This window comes from Pteropus vampyrus, unplaced genomic scaffold (assembly GCF_000151845.1).
Source record: "Pteropus vampyrus isolate Shadow unplaced genomic scaffold, Pvam_2.0 Scaffold9, whole genome shotgun sequence".
In the NCBI taxonomy this organism is placed as follows: Eukaryota; Metazoa; Chordata; class Mammalia; order Chiroptera; family Pteropodidae; genus Pteropus; species Pteropus vampyrus.
The window spans coordinates 14,556,354-14,563,174 of NW_011888790.1; the positions used below are offsets into that span (position 1 = coordinate 14,556,354).

General features: G+C 31.4%; 1 pseudogene; it reads left to right on the plus strand.

Moving 5' to 3' along the window:
* Nucleotides 1-2,212: 2,212 nt before the first annotated feature.
* Nucleotides 2,213-2,329, plus strand: LOC111730141 (annotated as a pseudogene).
* The last annotated feature ends 4,492 nt before the right edge of the window (nt 2,330-6,821 follow it).

The following is a 6,821-nucleotide window of genomic DNA, read 5'->3' on the forward strand; positions in this document are numbered from 1 at the left end:
CAATACCTAGACATTTTCTGGTAAAATTATGTTACAAGAATATACTTGGGGTTGTCATTAACCAATAATTCTCAATCCTGGCTGTATATTACAATGACCTGGTATACTCTTAAAGTTTCTGGTATCTCACCCAAGAATAATTAAGTCAGCATCTCTGAAGGAGGAATTTGTGCTGATGCATTTTTTAAAATTTATTTATTTAAATTAGTTTCAAGCATACATTATATTGGTTAGACATCTGCATAGTTCATAAAATGATCCCTCCAGTTGCTCCCTCCCTCCCCTGGCCCTCCACTTAGCCATTATATTAATGCTAACTGCATTCTCTCTACTGTGCTCCCCATCTCCATGACCAACTATCAACTACTAATTTGTACTTCTTTAACCCTTCGCCCCCTTCTCCCAGCCCCCAAAACCTCCCCTCTGTTCGTCACCAAATTATTCACTATATTTGTGAGTCTGTTTTTGATTAGTTGTTCTTTTTGTTCCTTAGATTCCTCATATAGTGAAATTGTATGGTATTTATCTTTCTCTGTCTGACTTATTTCACTCTGCAAAATAACCTCTAGGTCCATCCATGTCATTGCAAATGGTAGGATTTCATTTTTTTTTAATGGCTGAGTAATATTCCATTGTATATCTGAACCATAACTTCTTTATCCAATCATCTGTTGATGGGCATTTAGGTTGCTTCCATATCTTGGCTATTGTAAATTGTGCTGCCATGAATATTGGGGTGCATAGATCTTTATGAATTATTGTTTTGGTTTTCTTTGGATAAATACCCAGAAGTGCAATTGCTGGGTCAAAAGGTATATCCATTTTTAATTTTTTGAGAAACCTCCAGACTGTTTTCCATAGTAGCTGTACCAATTTGCAATCCCACCAAAAATGTATGAGGGTTCCCTTTTCTCCGTATTCTCACCAACACTTGCTGTTTTTTGATTTATTGATGATAGCCATTCTGATAGGTATGAGGTGATATCTCAATGTGGTTTTAATTTGCATTTCTCTGATGGCTAGTGACCTTGAGCATCTTTTCATATGTCTATTAGCCATCTGTATTTCCTCTTTGGACAGGTATCTGTTCAGGTCTTCTGTCCACTTTTTAATTGGATTGTTTGGTTTTTGTTGTTGTTGCGATATATAAATTCTTTATATATTTTGAATATTAAATCCTTATCAGGTGTATCATTGGTGAATATCTTCTCCCAGTCAGTTGTCTTTTTGTTTTGTTGATGGTTTCCTTTGCTGCATGAAAACTTTTTAGATTGATGTAGTCCCATTTGTTTATTTTTTCTTTTGTTTCCCTTGCCCAAGGAGGTATATCTAAAAAGAAATTCCTGTTAGTAAAATCATACAGTTCACTGCCTATGTTTTCTTCTAGAATTTTTATGGTTTGGGGTTTTACATATAAGTCTTTAATCCATTTTGAGTCTATTTAAGTCTACCCAGGTTTTCTTTTCCTTTTTAAAAAACAGATTTTTTAAAGCAGTTTTTGGTTTACAGAACAATTGAACAGAAAGTACAAGGAGTTCCCATATACTCCCTCATTTTCCCTCAGTTTCCCTCAATATTAACATCTTGCATTAGTGTGGTGTATTTGCTACATAAATTACCAATTTAATACACTATTATTAACTGAAGTCCATAGTTTACATTGGCAATCACTTTGTGTTATACATTCTATGGGTTTTGACAAATGTATGATGATGCATATCTACCACCACATACAGAATAATTTAACTGCCCCTCAAATCTCCTGTGTTTTATCAATTCATTCCTTCTTCCTTCTACCTGAACCCCTGGCAACTACTGATTTTTCTTACTCTCTACTTAGTTTTGCCTTTCCACATAAATTCCTTAGTTGGAACAATACAGTACATAGCCATTTCAAACTGACTTTCTTTCACTTAGCACTATGCATTCAAGGTTCCTCCATGTCTTTTCATGGGTTTAAGAGTTCTTTGTTTTATTGCTAAATAAAATTCCAATGTATAAATATGCCACTTTTTTTATCCATTCACCTACTGAAGAACATCTTGGCTTAGAGTATTTTAATGTCCTGCCAGAGTTAAAAATCACTTCCATACATCATAGCAGAAACTCAGTTGTATTTTGAAGGAAGGAGAAGAAATGAAGAAAACATTTATTTTAGCCATGGTAGGATGTCAGACACTCAATGCCAGCCTATATTTAAAATGTATGTTTAGTCTATGGCCATGCCACCCTGAACGTGCCTGATCTCATCTGATTTCGGAAACTAAGCAAGGTCGGGCCTGATTAGTACTTGGATGCTCCCACCTAGGAATACTAGGTGCTGTAGGTGTTAAATATATATGTGTGTGTGTGTGTGTGTGTGTAAGAAATATAATCGGGAGAAAATTCTCATTGAGGAGCTAATACTTTTTACTAAATAGTATTCTTTGGGGGGGGAATCTATTCATACTGTCTTCTCATACTGATATTTGAACTATTGTTGCCTTCTTACAAAGTCTAGAAATTCACACTGCTAGCAGCTCCAGTCACCATGCTGTTTTAATCCCTCCCCATCTGGCCTTTAAATTTAATTTAATCCTTCCTAATCTATTTATCTTTGGGACTCTGTGCTTTCACACTTTCTTGTAAGCAAGTTTGGTCATTGAATAAGGGGGCTTAGAAATTTTTGAAATCTGTGGCTTAGGAAAGATTTCCCTTAGTCTTCTCATTTGTTTCAAATGGAGAATCACCTTTGGCATATTTCTAAGAAAAACTACCCTTTTTTGTTTTGTTTTATTTGTTATTATTTTTGACTCCAGACACCCAGGGTAGACCAACTTCTACCATATGATTCTCAATAACTGTCCTACTCAACATTGGAAAGTCCCAGACCTCCTGTATCATTTCTTTTATTATTGTGATTTATTTTTGTTTTCAAATAGTTCTATTGCAATGTAATTCATATACTCTAAAAAAAAAAAAAAAAAAAAAACCTGTTCCCAATCTCCGTTCTCTTTTTTTCCACTCCAGCTGTGGGCAACCACTAATTTATATTCTGTCTCTATAAATTTTCTTATTTTGATCATATCATATAAGTGGAATTATCCTTTCAAAAGTCATTCATGTCATAGCCTGTATCAGTACCTATTTTTTTTTTAATTGCTGAGTAATAGGCCATTATATAGATAGACCAAATTTTATTTATCTATTTATCAGTTGATAGAAATTTGGATTGTTTCCATTCTTGGGCTATTATGAATTAACGATGTTATGAACATTCATATATAAGCTTTTGTGTGGACGTATCTTTTCATTTTGGGGGGGCATATATCTAGGAGTGGACTTGCACATCATATGGTTACACTATATTTAACTTTTGAGGAACTGCCAAAATGTTTTTCAAAGGAACCATACACACCATTTTACATTCTTACCAATACTGTATTAGAGTTCCAATTTCTCTGCATCCTCGTTAAATTTGTTATTGTCTGTCTTTTTTTATTATGGCCAACTTAATGAGTGTAAATTGGTATCACATTATGCTTTTGATTTGATTTTCATAATGATGTTGAACATCATTTCATGTACTTATTGGTTATAATATATCTTTTCTTGGAGAAAAAGTCTATTAAAAAATCTTTGCCTATGTTTAATTGTGTTATTTGTCTTTTTGCTATTGAATACTAAGACTTTTTTAAATATCTAGATACGTGTACTTTATCAGATATTTGATTTACAAATGTTTTTCCATTCAGTGAATTTTATTTATTTTATTTTATTTTATTGATTGTATGACTTGAAGCACAAAAGTTTTAAACAATGTTGTCCAATTTATTTATTTATTCTTTTTCATTTGTGCTTTTGATATAGTACCAAAGAAACCATTGTCTGATCTATGGTCATTAACATCGACTCCTGTTTTCTTCAAGAGTTTTATAATTTTAGTCTTTATATTTGAGTTATATGATCAATTTTGAGTTATTTAAATTGCTGCATTGCATTGTGTTGTGTTATATTGTATTGTTTTGTGGTTTTGGGGTTTTTTTGCATATGACTTACAGTAAGAATTCCACTTCATTCATTTCGTATGTAGTCATTGAATTTTCGCAGCGACATTTGTTGAAATGACTTTTTTTTCCACCACTTAATTTTCTTGGCACACTTTTCAAAACTAAATTGACCATATGTTTATAATTACATAAGAATCACTGGAATAACTGTCTTGATTACTGTAGTTTGCGGTAACTGTTGAAATCAGAAAGTATAAGCCTTCTAACTTTCTTTTACTTTTTTTAAGATTCTTTGGCTATTCTTGGCCCCCCAAATTTATTCATGAATTGTAACATCAACTTGTAGATTTCTTCCAAGAAGTAAACAGGGATTTCGATAAAGATTGCATTGAATCTACAGATGAATTTGGGGAGTATTGTCATCTTAACGATAGTGTCTCCTAATCTGTGAAAATAAGATGTTTTTCTATTTATTTATTTATTTACTTACTTAGGTATTTACTTATTTAAGTCATTTAAATTTCAGCAATGTTTCATATTTTTCATGGTACAAATCTTATACCCTTTCGTTAAATTTATAATTAAGCATTTTGTTCTTATTAAAATGTTATAAACAAAAATATTTTCTTAACTTCATTTACATAACGTTCACTGCTAACTTATAGAATTAATTTTTTAAAAATTGATCTTGTATCTTACAGCCTTGCTGAACTCATTTATGAGTTTTAATAAACTTTTAATATACTTTTTAGAATTTTCTATATACAGGACCATGGAACCTGCAAATAGAAATCGTTTTACTTCTTATTCAAGTTAGATGTCTTTTATTCACATTTCCAATTTAGATCCCTGTTTTTCTTGCCTAAATTTTTGGGCTGAAATCTCCAGTATAATATTAAAACAAAGTGGTAAAGTTGGTTATTCTTATCTGGTTCCTGATGGTGGGTGAAAATATTCATTTTTACATCATACAGTACTACTTGAACTGTGAGTTTTATGGATGACTTTTATTAGGTGTGGAAGTTCTCTTTTATTCCTTGTTTGTTGAGTGTTTTTAGCATGAAATGGAGTTAAATTTTGTCCAATGCTTTTCAGATGATTATTTTTTATTCTATCAATGTGATGTATTATATTAATTAGTTTTGGATGTAAATTCAAACTTGCATTCCTGAAATAAATTCTACTTGGTCACAGTGTGTAGTCCTCTTATTACATTTTTGGATTTGTGTTGCTAATATTTTGTTGAATAATTTTGCAAATATATTCATAAGTGGTATTAGTCTGTAATTTTCTTGTGATAGTTTGGCTAATTTTGGTACCAGTGTAATACTAGACTGATAGAATAAGTTGGAAACTATTTCCAACTTATCTAATTTTTGAAAGATTTTGTAAAGAATTAATAATAATTTTTATTTGGATCTTTGATAGAATTCACTAGTGAAACTATCTGGGCTTGAGCTTTTATTTTGAGCGTTTTAAAATTACTAATTCAATCTTTTTACTTGTTATAGGCCCATTTAGAATTTCTATGTCTTCTCGTGTCAGATTTAGTTTTGTGTCTTTCTAAAAATTAGTTCATTTTGTCTGTTGGTATATAGTTATTCATAATATTTGTAATCCTCTTTATTTCTGTAAGGTCAAAAGTAATGCCTTGCTTTTTATTCTTTACTTTTGTAATTTAAGCTTGTCAATATTATTAATATTTTCAAAGAACCAAATTTTGATTTAATTTATTTTCTCTAGTTTTTCATCTCTATTTCATTTATTTCTATTTTTATGTTTATTATTTTCTTTCTTCTTGCTTTGGGTTTAATTTGTCCTACTTTTTTTCTAGTTTCTAAGGTGTTGAAAGATTAGGTTATTGATTTGAGATCTTTTATATTATAGGCATTTACAGCTTTTTTTAAAGCTTATTGTTTATATAGTTCCAATTCCTCTTTAGATTTTCGTGATGTTATTGTCATACATATTATATCTACATATTTTACAAACCAAATAATACATTGTTATAATTACAGTATTACTTTATGTAATGTATGTCTTCTCGTGTCAGATTTACTTTTGTGTCTTTCTAAAACTAAGTTCATTTTATTTGTTGGTATATGGTTATCCATAACTAACCCTTTCTGGTTCTCTTTATTTCTACTATCTGGTTTCAATTTTTTACTCTAACATAACTTTGTTCCCATCCACATTCTTTGTGGGGTAATTGTCAAATATATAACATTTCTGTGTATTATGTTCTCAATAATATAATCATTGTGTTACATGTTGTGTTACACAATTGCTTTTCAAATCAGTCAAGAGAAAAAGTACTATGCAATTACACTTTATTTTGTGACTATCCACATAATTACCTTTGTTGGCACCCGTGCGTGTGTGTGTGTGTGTGTGTGTGTGTGCGTGGCTTTGAGTTACTCTTCATACTATTTGCTTTCAGCTTAAAGAAATTTTTTTTTAAAGTTTTTGGGATAACATTGGTTAATACAATTATATAATTTTCAGGTGTACATTGTAATTTGCCATCTATATATTCTATTGTGTGATTACCACCCAGAATCCAGTTTCCTTCAGCTACCATATATTTGATCTTCTTTACCGACCTCACCTTCCCCCGACCCCTACCCCCTGGTAATCATTAGCCTATTGTCCATGTCCCTGCGTGTCTGTTTGCCCCATTCATTTGTTGCTTTTAGGTTTATATCCCACATATAAGTGATATCATGTGATTTTTAAGCTTTTTCAGTCTGGCTTATTTTGCTTAGCATGAATATCTTGAGGTCTATCCATGTTATTGCACATGGCAGTATTTCATCTCTTCTTACGGCTGAG